This window comes from Pristis pectinata, chromosome 5 (assembly GCF_009764475.1).
Source record: "Pristis pectinata isolate sPriPec2 chromosome 5, sPriPec2.1.pri, whole genome shotgun sequence".
NCBI lineage: Eukaryota > Metazoa > Chordata > Chondrichthyes > Rhinopristiformes > Pristidae > Pristis > Pristis pectinata.
In genome coordinates, this window is record NC_067409.1 from 34,427,648 (window position 1) to 34,445,652 (window position 18,005).

Below are 18,005 nucleotides of genomic sequence, written 5' to 3' on the forward strand. Positions count from 1 at the left end.
TTGCACAGGCATCTTACCTAACTTGCGCCGCCTTCTATTGAATTCATCGCAAAAATCAAGTTATTTTTTAAACAGCGAGAAACTGAAGTGTGTTGGTATTGGGAGGGACCTGGGTATCCTTGTACATGACCCAATGACAGCTAACATGCAGGTAGTCTGATGTCCCATACCACCAAGTACAAGAACAGCGACTTCCCTTCAACCATTCAGTTCTTGAACCAACCTGCACAACCCTAATCACTATCTCAGTATAGCAACACCATCACTATTTTGACCACTTTGCATTACAATGGACTTTGTTTTTCTTGCTCTAATCGTGTTCCCTTTTATATAATTTTCTATAATTAATGTGTAATTTATGTTTTGCTTGTATATATTGTGTCTCTGATGCAACCTCACTGGTTGCATCATGGTCTGGTATGGCAATTCAAATGCACAGGAATGTAAGGAGCTGCACAGAGTAGTGGACTCTGCTCAAAACATCACAGATGCATCCCTCCCCAACAACTACAGGAGGCACTGCCTCAAGAAGGCAACATCCATCATCAAAGATCCATTGCTGTTTGAAGATCAAGAATTGTAATCCAGCACAAAGTTCAGGGTACATTGAGCAGTAGTCATCTCTGCCCTCCTGTATGCTTCTGAGAAATGTACGACCTAGGCCAGGAATCACAAAGTACCAGAGACGTACCACCAATGTCGTCTCCACAAAATCCTCCAAAGCCACTGAGAGGAAATGCAAACCCAAATCAATATCCACTGACAGGATCAGGTCAAGATCCTCTCCCAGACCATCTTCAGCATTGAGGTCCAGATTACTCTCACTGGTGCCATCAGGCAGGGTACATCATTTGCAATCCCATCACCAGACTCTCAGAGCTGACAATCTGTTTTGAGCTCCAAGGTTACCTGATGAACAGAGAAAAAAATTCAAGGATATTCTCAGACGTGCAGCTGTGACAATTCCCCTGCACTAACACTGGAGAAATGGACCTCTAAGCTTGCATTGGGTCAGAGATGCTTCAGATGTGGCAACTCCATTCATATGAACGGGGAAGAATGGCTGAAAATATATTGTATAATATACTTTTACCTTTTCTAATTGAGTTTAGTTTATATGTTTTTAATTGTGTTCTGATGTGTTTCTTTAAGTGTTTTTGTTCATTCATAGATTTTGACAGCCAACTAATCCAGAGGGCATGGTTTGGCTGGCTCTCAGTCTTCTCAGCTGGTTTTGTGTCAGCTTTATTCTGCTTCCTTTCCCACCAACCTACACACTCCTGTGCCCTTTCCTCAGCCCTCGAGGCTCTCATGCGATGACAGTTTCAGCAGCAAGGTCCTGTTGCCAAGCCGAGCCTTATTGAGGGCTGGAATGGCTTTGGGAAGAAAGTTGACACCAGGAGACCTTCAAAAGATATGACTTTTATCACGTCAGGTCAGGAAATTCTGCCTTAAGTTTTTCTTTCAGGAATGCTACATTCCTTACTGTAAGAGAAGAGGACTTCCATGCAGTTCACAAATATCGTCACTGATCCCCAAAAAAATCCATAAGTGTTGACTTAAAGACATACCAATTATCCTTCTGAGGTCATATGCAAGTGGGCTTGTGTCATTAATTCTCATCCACTGTAGATCACAGCAGAATATTTAGGCCATTGGTTTTTCCCATGTAGGCTGCTTAAAATTTACTGACCAGTTCTTTAACATGTGTCCATTTGTTTAATTTCATAGGCAAATATTAATATTAAATTCTTAATATTGACAGCATGAGAGTTGAAATGACTGTAGATGTAAGCTAATTACCTAAGGTTACTCCTGGTTCAAATGCATGGGGTATATTTCTTCCCCTGTTGACTCATAGAGTAATACAGCATGGAAACAGGCCCTTTGGCCCAACTAATCCGTGCTGACCATGGTGCCAACCAAGCTCATCCTATTTGCCTGTGTTTGGTCTATATCACTCTAAACCCCTCTTATCGATGTACTCATCGGCGTACATTTTTCAAGCCAATACCTCCAAACAGGATCAATATGCAGTTTAAATAAAAATATTCAGAAACAGTCTGCCATGCATACAAGAACATAAAAAGAATTGTGCTGTTAACTTCTTTGTCGTGAATATTGCAAAAATGTCTGGGAGATTTGATATGGTCTGTAAGCAAATAATTATAGAAGGTCATCTTCCCAGGCCACTGAAGAAATGTAGATTGCAGTGGAGAACATAGTCATATTTTGATCATTATTGTGACATTGTTTGCATGGATGGGAGAATTGACTTGGGTCACTTTTCCTTGCCTCCCGCTCAATTGAATCATTAAACTCCTATATAGTCAATTTCTCGTAGCTTTAGGCAGGTGTGGAAGGCGACCGAGTTTAAATGCATGCCCTTTAACATTTACTGAGTTAGGTGTCTCAACAACAATCAGTTATTTTTTTCAAATGGTGCACAAAAACAAACATGTTCTCCAACAATTGAAGATTAATTTATTCCATGTGTTAATGCAGTGAATTACTCAATTATAGCAGCAAGGATAAACAAGTAATGGCCATTTTCTAGTTTTCTGCGGCATCTACAGAAGGTAGGAGCATAAACAAGATGCAAAATGATCCAAGCACGGTGAGGTAAGCTGTCACAGTGCAACAAAAGGTCCAAGTCCTTTGAATTTTCTATTCTCTGAGCCAATAAAGATTAGACACCTCAGGAAATCCACATAAGATTTTCTGTTTTCCACTCTCTGTTGCAACATCCTGCCTGCATTGTTAGCTTGAAACACTGGAAGAATAGGTGTGGAAGACTTGATTTGAGATAAAGCCTCTGAACAAAAAAATATTGCTGACAGCTTTTAAAAGGGTTTCATAGAGTCACTCCACTCAACATGCAGCAAGAATGGATCACAGCTAAAGCAGGTTAAAAACCCACAAATATGAAACAGTTACTTTTATTCATGTGAGAATATTCTGCACCTGCTCCTTCAAATACGTTGAGATGCCGCAAACAGGCACACTCACGATTAGCAATACATAAGTAGCAGAGGTTCACCAACTAACTCACACTGCTAGAATTATTCACCATTTAGAGTCACACAGTGTGGAAACTGGCCATTTGGTCGACTGAGTCCTTAGCAACCATCAAGCATCTATATACTCTAATCCTACACAAATCCAATTTTATTTTCCCCACATTCTTATCAATCCCCCCTAAATCTACATCTACACACGAGGCAATTTACAGTGGCCAATTAACCAAACAATCTGCATACCTTTGGAGCGTAGAAGGAAACCAGAGCACCTGGAGGAAACTAGGAAGAAAGTGCGAACTTCACACAGACAGTACCCAAGGTCAGGATTGAACCCGGGTCATTAGCACTGGGAGGCAGCAGCTCTACTCGCTGTGTCACTGTGCCACCCCACTACTTTAACATGCATTCACTTGACTAAATTCCACACATTATAAAGTGAGACCACTGGTTAAACAGTTGGCATGAACCTGAGATAACATTGTGTTGCGCACCATATACTGATGAATGAGACCCACTGTTTAGCTTCATCTTAAACTACAGTACTCCCTTGGCTATAGAACATAGAATACAGAATAGTATAGCACAGGAATAGACCCTTCGGCCCACGATGTCTGCACCCAACATGATACCAAGTTAAACTAAATCTCTTCTGTCTGTTCATGATCCATATCCCTCCGTTCCCTGTTTATCTATGTGCCTGTATTAAAGCCTCTTAAACGCTACTATCGTATCTGCTTCTACCACTAACTCCGGCAGCCAGTTCCAGGCACCTACCACCTCTGTACTCCACACATCTCCTTTAAACCCCCCTACGCCACCTTAAATGCATGTCCATATATATGTTATATTCCACATCCATTAGCCTAAATTACCCATCTTAAATCCAATTGAAATTCTCATGGAAGTTTAAGCCCACTCTACCTTATAAGTGATTAAACATCAATATGATCTTCAAGGTTCATCTCCTCAGGCGCACCCACTCTGTCTGCACTTTCTGTATCTCCTTTGCCATATGCAATATCATTTGCCAGTGGGCAAGCAGATGGTCTGTTCTCAGTTTTTCACTTGTGTTACTTTGAAGTTAGTGATATGAAAGCCACTCAGGGTGACTCATTCTAATTTCCCCAGCCTCCTTGGAAAGCATCTGCCATCTTCACTGGCCTCTCTGTGGCAGACGGCTCAAATAGGAAATTGCCCACGGGTGGGAGATGAAAATGAAACCCTATGCCCACCAGTTCATGGCACAGATCCTTGCAATTATGTTGTCCCTTTGGGGACTAATGCTGCTCCTGGTGTAAATTTAGCTACCAAAAATGTTCATCCTTCATTTCTAATGACATTTGAGCTATTGTACATTATTTAAGACGTTGTTTGCACTTCTTAATTTGCACTATGAGTAGGTAGAGGTTTTTAATTACCATTCTCACTGATGATGTGTCATTGAAGCAGCTGAGTCAAAACAAAATTTCACAAGCCTTCATAATTTTTCTTTTAGAATATTTAAAGAAGAAGAGAATTTTACAGGGATGTAATGGAACTGTTTACAACACTTGTTAATTTGCAAGGACAGCTACAGAATTGTAAATTTTTGATGAACACAGAAAACATTGCCACACTTTTGTTTGACTGATGGATCCTTCACATTTTTTTTTAAAATATTACATACAATCATCTAATTTCAGTTTCAAGTTCAGTAAGCATTTTTAATCTTGCCCGACTAACTTTCAAATTGTTTTCAATGTGTCTTTATCCTCCATGTTCCAGCACAACAGCCAGGAAGATTTTATGCATTAGATGATATTTGACCTCCAAGCTAGAAAATGCAATATTAACATAGTGCCTCTCTCCAGTAACAGAGCTGATAATATTTGAAAAGCGAAATAGGTCATCCTGTTTAATTAAAGAATCGTGCAATAAGTTAACATGGTGCCCATCACCATAACATCTGGATCACAGAATTATTATATACAACTCATAATAGGAGGCTCACAAAGAATGACCAAATCAACTTGGATTTAGGTTGTGGAGCACTTTATATTAGAAGAATTAATCTCTAACTCGGACTAGCATCTGTTCTTCCTGCTTTATACCCTATTGCAGGGACTGGCTTCATTTAGAGTTGGTTGAGATGGCATGTATGTCAATATAAAAACAAAAGATTCATAAAAGCCCACTGATGTTTCATTTCCTGAATGAAAAAGCATTAAGGTATATGTAATGTTAATGAAAGGATTGAATGTGTATATGCTGCTTATTTAATCTAAACTCCTTTCCAATTTACAATCAATCCATCTGTTTCCTTGCGTGTATTTTTTTAGCTTTAGCAGGTGTATTCTCCAAGTGTTCAACTTTCTCATTTTGAGAAACAATCCTTGTGAGGCTGAGCGATCCACATCTGCTGCATTTCACCAATCTTTCCACATTAAACACATCTAAAATCTCTTTCACAAATAACATTAATCCATTTTGCTATAACAAGAACATAATTTCCTTTTGGCTTATTAAGCAGAAAGGTGTAACAGATATAACCTCATTCTATGAGCCTTTAATTAAACAACTGAAATAAAATCTGCAGTAGTTCTAATCAGTTTCTAGGTCATCATTAGATACATCTATCAGAGATTTCATTACTTTTAGAAAAAAAGTCTTAGTCCATGCAATAATAAAACTGCAATTAATGAGGTAGGTCATACTTTCACTATGTTTATGTTTACTGTGTGACTGAAATGATAGAACATCTTCATTTATTGTACATTAATAAACAGTAAAAAAAATCTTGTCAAAAGTTTGCCTGCACAGTAGTTTTGAAAATGACTGAAGCAGAAAGTTTTGCCAAATACTAAACTATATTTATAAAGTAACAGATTCGAGTTTTTTTTATTACAATAATAAGGTCTGAAACTAAACACTAGCTCAATATGACAATAATTACATTCTTAAACTATAAAAATATTCACATTCTAGCCAAGATTTTGAACATAAAGCACTTACCCAGGAGACATTTTTGGCCTTGGGTGTTTTAAGCATGGCAACATGTAGGGTTGTGATAACTAACAACAGCCCCACCAGCATGGAAAGCTTGGTGGAGACGTCGACTTGTACCAGTTACCCAAATCTATATAGTTCCCTGGCCTGGTTAACGGAGGCACAGCGGTAGTTAAAAGAAATACCAACACGTTGAGCCATGTCCACTTTCGCCGTTGTTAACAAAATACAGCGGCTGTCCCAAAAGTACCATTTAAAACATCTATCCACAGACCGTTATCTCCACCACAGAAGGGCTGATTCTTCTATCCCACTGAAATTGTCATAAATGCAGAGAGGGGATGAGACACATCACGTATTTTTGACTTGCCGGGGTGGAGCTGGAGCTAAGATGGACACTGTTGTGCCCAATCACACACCAAGCTTTAATGAAGACTTTGAGCCTGTGGCTTACGCAAGCATTAAGATATAAATAAATACTGGAAAGGACTACCACTGGGAAAACCTTGAAGGGCTGCTGCTAGTCTCTTCTGTTTTCATTGCTGCATCCCACAACAAAGCTAAACTTCAGTCTTATTCACGGTGATGTAAGCAACCTGTTCTACGTTCATTTAATAATGCATGGGCAAAGGTAGTTGGATCCAGCTAATTTTTACCTAGTGTTACTCCCTGGTAGCTGCAGAGTCACATGGTACACCTGATGTGATCAGAGCCCCACAGGCAGAGTCAAGTAAGCTGACAGCAACAATTTTCAGGAGGAGAAACAACGCATTCAGAATCACCTGGAAACGTTAATTCCAATCTCCCCTTCTCTTTTCTTTCTCTCTCCCTCTGTCTCTCTGTCTCTCTCTCTCTCACTTTCGCTTACTCGCTTCATTTCTATTGCTCTGCTTTAACTCACGTCAATCTAGATTAGTTAAGTAGATCCAGGCTAAATTTTACAACTATCAGTACTGATTAGTGTGGGTTGATTGAAGGCGGATTATAAATGAGGGCCTCTGCCTTCCCACTTAACAAGCGGGTCAGTACCATTTACAAAGTTCTTAGTTCCCCTCAGCAGATCCCTCTGAATTAATCCATTTTGAATCAAACATTTATTTCTGGGTTACAGTTTATTTCTGAGGAAGGCACTACTTTAACAAAAATATTACAGTTATAAGTTAAAAACAAATTAGCAACAGTATAATACATTAAATATTTATCTAAATATCTAATAGTTAATATTACTTGAATTAATTATTGAGTACTGTTCTTTCCCTGAACAAACTACGATATTTACACTTTCTGTGAAGAATATACGTAATTTAACAAGAATATCTTATTTTTAAATAGGGAAGCTTCATTATAAGAATTTAAAAAAATAAATTAAATTCAATTGATTGCTTTGGGGTTGCTAGGTTATATAAAAACATGACATGTCACCTTGCTCCAGACCGATCGGTGCACCATTTCCCAGCCTCAGAAGATGCTCACAGTCTGCAGAGAAATGCTAGGAACACAGATTCGCAACCAGAGGGTGTTTGTTTCCATGGCAATGCTCACCAGATTTCAGCGTCGAAGAATAATTCAAAAGCACCAATGATAGAGGGGTAATGAATTTACATTTTCCAGTCATTTAATATCAATATATAAATACTGGAGCCCTGCTCCACCACTGGAAATGTGGGACTTCCAGTCGCTGGTTTTGGCCTCAGAATCTGCCTCAGGATAAGTCCCAGAAAGGGAGTCATTTACATAAAGGGGGTGGAAACCTGCACTTTAAATGCCTCTTCATGGCCCTTCAAAATCCCAGGATACTCGAGTATTTGTTACCAATTGGACAAAGAAGGGAATTGCAAGTGAACACAAAATAATTCTTAAATCTAAAAAAGTCAAATTCTTTTTCTGCTTTTGGCTGCATATTAGTAATGTATATTTTTATTCATTTGAAGAAAAATTCAGTGTTCCATTTTGGCCATCGTTTCTGTGCTCTGTGGTCTATTCTGATGCCTCTTCAATTAATAGTTCAAATTTTTATGCCTTTCTTCAGATCTCTGTAAGCTTTTTCGGCTATGGTTCTGGCCTTTTGTTTAATCCCCTTCTTTCTACACCTTACCACCTGAGTCCATTCCTTTAGTTGATCAGAGACTAAGCTCTGAAATTCCTTCCTAGCCTCTGCCCCAACTCCTATAAACAGGGGCACATGCAGGGCAGGGGAGTTGGAGCAGCATGGACATAGGCAGCCCTGTACAAGTCCTCCCTGGGTTACAAGCACCCGACTTATAAACATCCTATACATATGGACAAGTGCTTGGGAGACCATCGGGATGAATTTGCCTGTTGCTGCGGGGCTGCAGGCATCTTCCACTGTGTGGGAACAGGGCATTTTCGTGTGCCTTTTGTGCCCTCCTCCCCCACCCCTCCCCACCTCCCCACCCCCCTTCCCCCGCCAAGCTGCAGCAATCGGGGGCTGGGTCGAGCTAAGCAGAGCTGGGAATGCTGAGCAGACTCACTCCCTCACTCACTGAGTCAGTGAGGCCAGCTGGCGGCCACTCTTCCCACGGCTGCTGTCTCCACCATCATAGCTGTTTCTGTGACCGTCTCCCACACACTGTTTCTGTTCATTTCCGACTTCGGAAAAAATCGGGTTATGAATGGTTCTTAGGAATGGAACCTTGTCTTAACCTGGAGACTGCCTGGAACTGTTGAATACAATTAGTACATATCCATATGTGTGTATTTGTATGACATGCCACAATTTAACATGCCCCTCCAAACATGGGCAAATTTAAATTCTTTCTCACATTCCTCCACATAGCACAGTCGACTGAGCTTCTCGTCATCCCTGCTGATATCTCCATATTTGGATCAATGCAACTTTTTGTCTGATTTTGCTCCTTGGGTTGTTTTGCTGTATTAAAAGCAGTATAAGAACGTGGGTTGTTATTGTTCGAAAGCTTATTCAATTTATTCACCTATCATTCATTTCAGGCCCCTACTCAACTTGGCTGTTGGCAATTACATTCTAATGTAAGGACCTTGTACTAGGTGAAGGGGAAGCAGACTGATGGTGTCTCTGGCAGAAAGGATCATCAACTTGCAGGTCCTAGCTCATTAATGATGTCATGCTTGAATGAGGAAAGGTGCCAGAAGCACCTGCCCATGAGGAGAAGGCACTCAACAACTTGTTGAACTATGCCTCTTCCCACATTCCACCTTCTCCCGGCTCCTTCCACCTTCCACCCACCTGAACCATCTGCTAGAATCCAAAACAATATCAAATAACATTGCACAACTGAAGACCATTTCTGAGGAATGGTCAGTGAACAAGGCTTAGGCTTCAAGACAATTAAATAACATTATATTCCTCTTCACTACACCAGATTCTAGGACCAGTGCTTTTGGTTCACATTTTACATCCAATTTGTTTTGGAATTCAAGAGCTCCTTTTAGCCCTACGTGGTAAGAAGGGGTTGGGGAGAGGTATTCACATCCCCAGACACAACCATCTCAGTGAATGGCAAGACTGAATTAAGACTCAAGCTCCAATCTCCATGCTGGAAGTATCTGGCGCAGGGTTTGAACCCAGCACCTATGTTATCTGACATATTCCTATGTACAGTAGAAGAGTAGAAGAAAATTACACTAGCTCTGTTGCCCTCAGACCCTTTGTGATCATTTATGGGGCAGTGAAAAAGTTGGTTATCACATCAGAGAGCAATGCATATATACACAGAGAGATGAACATTGCTTGTGAAGCACTCTAAATGGTAACCATGGAGAAACTCAGAGTATCAGTTCCAATTAACCAGAATGATTAGATTACAGTAGTGAAGATTAAACTGCCACCAAGAAAAGATGTGGAATGGCAATCATTTCCTGAGGGGTTTCAAAACAAGCAGTTAAACCTGTTGAGGGAGATGTACAAATCCATAATCGCACACTTCGCCCTTCAATTGCCACAGAGCACACATCTCTCCACATCCATCGGGAGCAGAGGCAGATATCAAGCTTCAGGAGACACGATACCTGCCATTCCTTTCTGCAAAAGTTGGTGGTGTTGTGGATAGCAAGGACATTTGTCTAAGGCTACAAGAGATATAGATCAGATAGAAAGTTGGGTAGAGCACTGGCAGATTGAATTTAATCTTGACAAGTGCAAGGTTATGCCCTTTGGTAAGTCAAATATGGGTAGGACATATATCATAAATGGTAGAGCACTAAAGAATGTTAATGAATAGAAGGATTTGGGTTTCAAATCCATAGTCCCTTGAAAGTGGCAACACAAGTAGATAGGCTAATAAAGAGAGCATATGACATGCTTGCCTTTGTAGGTCGGGGCATAGAATATAAAAGACGGCATATTATGTTGCAATTTGGAGTTGTGTGTGCAGTTCTGTTCACCCCACTATTGGAAGAATGTGACTGTGCAGGAAAGAGTGCGGAGAAGATTCACCGGGATGTTGCCCGGATTGGAGGACCTTAGTTATGGAGAGAGATTGGATAGACTGAGGTTCCTTTCCATGGAGTGAAGGAGCCTGAGGAAAGACCTGATAGAGATCTATAAAACTATAGAAGGCATAGATAGGGCAGATGATCAGAATCTTTTTCCCATGGCAGGGGTATCAAAAACAAAAGGGCCTAGATTTAAGGTGAGAAGAAGGAGTTTAAAGGGGATTTGAAGGGAAAGTTTTTTATACTAGATATCTGGGACTTGCTACCAGAGGAGGTGGTGGGGTGACATACAATTGTTATGTTTAAGATACATTTACACAGGCATTTAAGTGGGTAAGGCATAGAAGGATACAAATTTAATGACAGCAAATGAGATTAACGTAGATGGGCAAAAAGATCAGCCTGGGCCTGGTGGGCTGAAGGGGGTCACTTCTGTGCTGTACAACATGATTCGATGGACTACAACAGAAATGAACACAAGAATGCAAACTTTAAATGAGGTGTTGCTGGATCAGGAAGGTACAGTTATTACAGTACCATTGGGTCTGGAGGCTTGAGCCCCCAATCTCACAACAACTAGGGATTATAATTTCAAGCAATTAAGTGAATTTTGGAATAAAGATCCAATATGAGTAATGGTGAAAAACACGGTGATGCTGGAGGAATTCAGCAGGCCAGACAGCATCTGTGGAGAAAAGCAGCCAGTCGATGTTTTGGGTCAGGACCTTTCTTCAGGACTGAAGATAGGATAAGGGGAAGCCAAATATATAGGAGGGAAAAGCAGAGCAGTGATAGGTGGACAAAAGAGGGGAGGCGGGGTGGGCACGAGATGGTGATAGGTAGATGCAGGTAAGAGGTAGTGATAGGCAGGTGTGGAGGAGGGGAGAGCAGATCCACTGGGGGATGGGTGAAAGGTAAGGAGAGAGAGAAAAAAGAGGTAGAAAAAAAGAGGCTAGGAAAGGGAAGAAGAGAAGAAGCATGGTAGAGGGGTTGTGGGGAAGGGGGTGGGGATTACCTAAAGTGGGAGAATTCAATGTTCATGCCGTTAGGCTGCAAGGTTCCAAGATGGAAAACGTGGTGCTGTTCCTCCAGTTCGCACTTGGAATTCTCCTGGCAGTGGAGGAGGCCAAGGACTGACATATCTGTGATAGTGTGGGAGGGGAATTGAAGTGACTGGCAATGGGGAGATGCAGATCACAGACAATGATGCTGGAGGGACTCAGCAGGCCAGGCAGCATCCGTGGAGAAAAGCAGGCAGTCAATGTGAGTAATACTGATTATGAATCAATCAAATTGTTATAAAAATATCCTTTCATGTTTCTCTAATATCCTTTAAGAAAGGAAATTTGCCATTCTTACTGGATTCTGGTCTATTTCATAGAGTCATACAAGTACAGAGTCACATAGCATAGAAATAGGCCTTGGTCCACCATATCAATGCTGACCACCGAGAACCCATCTATAACTAATACCATTAACCTACACTTGATCTGAGGCCTTCTATGCCTTGGTGATTCAAGTGCTCATCAAGATACTTTTTAAATGTTGTGAGAATCTCTGCCTCCACCACCCACTCAGGCTATGCATTCCAGGTTCAAACCACCCTCTGGATGAAAATGAAATCTTCCTTAGATCCCCTCTAACCTCCTAACCCTTATGTTAAACCTATGCCCTCTAGTTGTAAATAATTGGACTATAGGGGAAAATCTCTCACGATTCAACTTATCTGTGCCTCCCATAATTTTGTCTACCAAGTTGTGAGTGGCATAGACAGGGTAGATATTTGTGACCCTAGACCTGTGGTTTACTCTTAATTAACCCTTGGAAAGCCATTTGAGGATAGAGAATAAATACTGCCCTTGCCAGCAACAACCACTTCCTGTGAATGACAAAAGTAAAAGTAAAAGAGAAAGTCAGAATATCGGCAGCTGGCTTTGAATGAGGTGAAATTAATGGGAAGTGGAAGATAAGTGGCCATCTACAAATGAATATTCAGAAGTATTTAATTAGCTGTTGAGGCCTTGAAAGTCACTATATAAGCATTCATTATCTTCTGATCCATGACACTGATAAATTGGCAAAGTATGTTTTGTGACATCTGACTAAAAATCAAGGTGCCACCTTGATCATAAACATTGGACAATTAAGCACAGGCATAATGTGTTGGAATAACTGCAAACAATCGGAGTAGAGCACCCTGATGGCTCCCCAACTGTGCTGAGTGAACTTTGTGAACAAAATAAAACTAATGTAATCCATGTTTTTTTTTAAACTAATTTCATAGGACCTGCAATCTATTGTTTCCTTGACGAGTCAGTGGTGATTCACCTTGAACCACTCCAGTCCTTCTGATGAAGAAACTGTGGGGATGTAGACACAGCAATGATGAAGGAACGGCAATGTATTTCCATGTCAGGAGATGTGTGACTCAAAGGGGAACCTGCAGGCAGAGGTGGTCCTTAGCACTATTGCCCTTGTCTTTCCTATTTTGGAGATGTTGTTGAAATAACCTAGACAAGTAATTTTATTTGTAATGAGTTAGTATCATAGTTGGACATTAGAGTCTTTGTGATTGCCATGGTAATTCAGGACAAAGGAAGGATCAATCTGTTCAACACCAATGAATAAAATTTTAAATTGCAAAGAATAATAGATCTTTTGAGCATACCCTGTTAAAATTAAATCTAGGAATGTCAGAGCTAACATTCAATTTGAAACAAGGTGTATGCACCCACACATTTCAGAAAGGATATATTACCCATGGGCTATGTTAAAATGATAATGTGGGCAGTGTTGATGTCACAGCTTGATGACGTGATGCAGAATTGTCTGTGAAGTAGAAATTTACCCACATCAACAGCAAGTACTAGATGTGAATAGAACCATATTTGGAATTTCATATGTAAATAGTGCTATTCTCACACTGCTGCATGAAACAACATTTGTTTCTGCAGAAGTAAATTACATGGACAAGGATGAAGATGTATTCACTCTCTGATTTCATCTTTCCACCGTGCCATTTCATTTATTGCTGAAACAGAGAAGTGATCATTTTCTCTTTTGTATGCCATTATTCAGTCATTTTATTTGCAAATATATATATATGTATGTATGTATATATATATTTCAAGATCTTTCCAGGAGTATCCAGAGTGTGGATTATACACAAATCAGCAGCTGGAGAGCTGGGCTTCTGCTTAGAGGGCCGTTATATTAAACAAAGCTTATAGGAAGACAATGCTGCTGGCCTTTTGCCAACAACAACATTCCCTCATAGGAAGATTAACTCCTGTAGCACATGCATCAAAGTGTTGGTTTAATCATCCTTCATCAATGAAGTTATCTTTCAGAGACTGACAAAACTGAATTTATCACATTGCTCCCAGCTCTTCAGAATATAATCTAAATAATCCCAGAGTGAATCTGAAAAATGAAATGTTTAAAATGACATTTTATATCTATGATTCTCCCTAAATAGGCTATGAAGACCATACACTGATTCTCCTTATGCGCAGCACAATAGAGTGAAAGGTAATATTTATTGTTCCTTCATGCTGTGTGACTTGAGTCTTTATCCAGCTTCATGGTAGGGTCAATTTATAAATATATGTTTCCTTGCAATTAACATTGCTGTTACTGCTGAACTGTTTAAGTGAGATGTCGGGCATAGGTGAGATATCAACTCACAGAAGGGAATGAAAATTATAGGAGTTGGTGCACATATCATGTGGCAGAAGATTGGCCAATAGCCAACCAATGCTGGCAGAGATCTGGCATCTAACTGCAATATGTTTGTTCAGCTAGACAATGACGCTTTGATGCACTGAGCAAAGCAACTTCAAATTTATGAAATTAATCCACCGATATACATATCCCCATTGTTGAGTTTTATTCTCCTTGTTTTGAGTAATACTGCAGTTGACAAGCTTCTATAAGTGCTGCAGCATAACTGGATATTTAGAACTGTCAGTGTGACTCACCCTATGATTTCCTCTCCTTTACTCAGATTCTTGTCCAACCTTCAAGATACCTCATCCTGAATCTCACAATACATTGCTCAGAGAATCTACTGTTCAGTCTGTAACAAACTTCTTCCATTGCTCAGTTGCAAATAGAAATAGTATGAAGTATCTCTTCACTGCATGATTTTGTGCAGTTCTCAAGATCTGCTACAGAGGCCATTTTAAAACAGAAACAAGTAGACTAGAAAAATAAACATAAAACAAAACTCTGATTTTCTTTCCTTTTCGCCTAAAACCAGGTACAATTCTGAAAGTTGACCTTGAGCATGACTTTATTTAAGATCCCAGACAGGAAAATTGATGTGGGATGAAAAGGTTGGAATGGGAAGGTAGCGGTAAGAGCAATGTTGTTGGGGGATGGTGAGGACCAAGGACTTCTGTAATTCAGGCATGCACTCACTTGTATATATTCCAGTGACTAGCAGGATAACAGCAAGAACTGATCATTTTTATTTTTTTTCCAGCATATTTCCAGTGAAGCCTTATAAATGCTGTTAGTGATCTGCAATGTGAATACAATTTGTGTAATGAGTTTTAACCTCCATATGCACACTTAGTATGTGCAGCATGACTTGCTGCTAATTTTTCACAGAAGCATTGAGAATTCATGAGAACTGTTAGAAACCTCTGGCATTTCTCCACATTAAGTGCCGGCAAGACCCAAACTTGATGGTAGGGAATGTGTTCTGATATTGAGTTTCTCCTGACCTCCAGTACTGGACAGAGGTCTGGCAATATGGAGTAGGTTTGGAGTATGGTGTACAGTTTTGGTCACACTGTTATAGGAAAGATATCATTAAACTAGAAAGAGTGCAGAAAAGATTTACCAGGATGTTGCCTGGACTTGGGGGCCTGAGTCACAAAGAGAGGTTGCATAGACTAGGACTTTATTCCCTGGAACTTCGGAGATTGAGGGGTGACTTGACAGAGGTATATAAAATCATGAGAGGCATAGACAGGGTGAAAGCACATAGTCTTTTTCCCAGGGAAGGGGTGCTAAAAACAAGAAGGCATAGGGTGTATGTTTAAGATCAGAGGCGAGAGATTTAAAAGGGACATCAGGGGCAGCTTCTTCACACAAAGTGTGGTGTGTATTTGGAATGAGCTGCCAGAAATAGCAGTTGAGATGGGCACATTAGTAACATTTAAGAGCCATCTAGATAAGTACATGGATAAGAGAGGTTTAGAGGGCTATGGGCCAAATGCGGACAGGTGGGACTAGCTTGCTGGGCAACACAGTCGGCATGGATGAGCTGGGCCAAAGGGCCTGCTTACACGCTGTATGGCTCCATGACTCTAATACCCCAGCATTTATCTAAAAACTTTACAACAATTATTTAATGCTCTAATGAGTATCAGGCTTTCTTGAAGTAATACTAAACGAATACATTAGTACACCTGAGATGGAGTAATAACCCAGATCAACAATCTAGGGACTTGAATTCAAGTTGCACCCTGTCATAGAGTCATAGAGCAATACAGCACATATACAGGCCCTTTGGCCCCCCTAGCTAGTTCCAATTTCCTGCATTCAGCCCATATCCCTCTAAGCCCTGCTCCTCCATGTACCTATCTAAGTTCTTCTTAAATGATACTATTGTACGTATCTGCCTCAATCACTTCTTCTGACAGCTCGTTCCACATACTTACCACCCTCTGTGTGGAAAAAGTTGCCCTTCAGGTCCCTTTTAAATCTTTTCCCTCTCACCCTAAATTTATGCACCCTAGTTTTGGAGTCCCCCATCCTGGACAAAAGACTGTTACTGTCCACGTTATCTATGTCGCTCATAATTTTAAACATTTCTATAAGGTCACCCCTCATTCTCCTAAGTTCTAAGGAATAAAGACCTAGTCTGGCCACCTCTCCCTACAACTCAGACCATCTAGTCCTGGTAACATCCTCGTAAATCTTTTCTGCACTCTTTCCACATCTTTCCTATAACAGGGTGACAAAACTGTGCAAAGTACTCCAAGTGCGACCTCACCAACGACTTGTACAACTGCAACATAATGTCCCATCTCCAATCTCCATCTTCAATGAACTATGCACTTGTACTCCGAGGTCCCTCTGCTCCATTACACTCCCAAGTGCCCTACCTTTCATAGTATAGGTCCTACACTGGTTTGACTTTCCAAAATGCATCACCTCACACTTATCTGTACTGAAATCCATTTGCCACTCCTCGGCCCACTTACCTAACTGATCCAAGACCCCCCTGTAATCTATGATAACTTTCTTCACGATTAACAACACCTCCTAATTTTGTGTCATCTGCAAACTTACTGATCAAGACTTGTGCATTCGCATCCAAATCATTTATATAAATAACAAGTAACAAGGTTCCCAACAACGACCCCTGCGGCACACCACTAGTCACCAGCCTCCATTCCAAGAAACAACTTTTAACCACCACCTTCTGCTTCCTCCCTCCAAGCTAGTCCATGAGCCTACCATGCGGGACCTTGTCGAAGGCCCTGCTAAAGTCCTAATAGATAATATCCACTGCCTTACCCTCATCTACCTTTTTGGTTACCTCTTTAAAAAACTCTAAAAGGTTCATCAAGCAGGACTTTCCACATACAAAGCCATGCTGATTCCTCCTAATCAGACTCTGTCTATCCAAATGCTGGTAGATCCTGTCCCTCAGAATTTCCTCCAGTAACTTCCCCACTGCTGACGTCAGGCTGACCGGCCTGTAGTTCCCTAATTTATCCTTGCTACCCTTCTTAAACAACAGAACAACATTAGTCACCTTCCACTCTTCAGGAACTTCACCAACAGCTAACGATGAAGCAAATGTCTCAAGGGCCTCCATAGTTTCTTATCTAAAGTTGGGGGATTTCAAATCAGTCAGTTAAATTAAGGTGGAATTGTAAGACAACTATTAAAGTACTGCATTATCATAAAAACCTTTATCGTTTATTAATGTTCTCTAGGCAATGAAATTTTCTATCCTTATACATGTGATTTCAAACCCTCAACAACCCTCAAGTTGTTTATTAACTGCCCTCTGATATGTCCTAATAAGCCACTTATTTGCACCAAACTGCTACAACAAGCTATTTTTAATTTAAATCCAATAAAACATTAATCTCAGCATCATATTCAGTCATAATAAACAAACACACAGCCTGGTCTACTCTTTGAAACCTTGCTCCCTCACATTTAGGCACATGTGCTGAAATTACAAAGGGGAGCTGTTTCTCAGACTAGTCATCAACATTTTGACGAAGTCATAATTGCAGATTCATACTTTTTAAGCCAACCTAGAGTCATAGAGTTATATAGCACAGAAACAGGTCCTTCAGCCCAACTCCTCCATGCTGACCAAGTTGCCAACCTGAGCTAATTCCATTTTCCTGCATTTGGCCCATATCCCTCTAAATCTTTCTTATCTTTTGTCTTTTAAATGTTGTAATTGTATTTGCTTCTACCACTTCCTCTGGTAGCTTGTTCCACATACCGACCACTCTCTGTGTGAAAAAGTTGCCCCTCAGCTCCCCTTTTAATCTTTCCCCTCTCACTTTAAATCTATTCCCTCTA

At 40.5% G+C, this 18,005-nt stretch overlaps 1 protein-coding gene across 2 annotated transcripts in view; it reads right to left on the reverse strand.

Annotated features, from left to right (window-relative positions):
* Positions 1-18,005, reverse strand: part of LOC127570364 (voltage-dependent L-type calcium channel subunit beta-2-like) — a 291,296-nt gene that overhangs the window by 176,891 nt on the left and 96,400 nt on the right. Inside the window, exon 1 of one of the 2 annotated variants that reach the window (XM_052015854.1) lies at positions 7,428-7,453. The exons of the other annotated variant lie outside the window; for it this stretch is intronic. The gene's annotated coding sequence lies outside the window, so the exon portion shown is untranslated. Of the gene's footprint in view, positions 1-7,427; positions 7,454-18,005 lie in introns of those variants that run through there. 2 annotated transcript variants of the gene reach the window in all.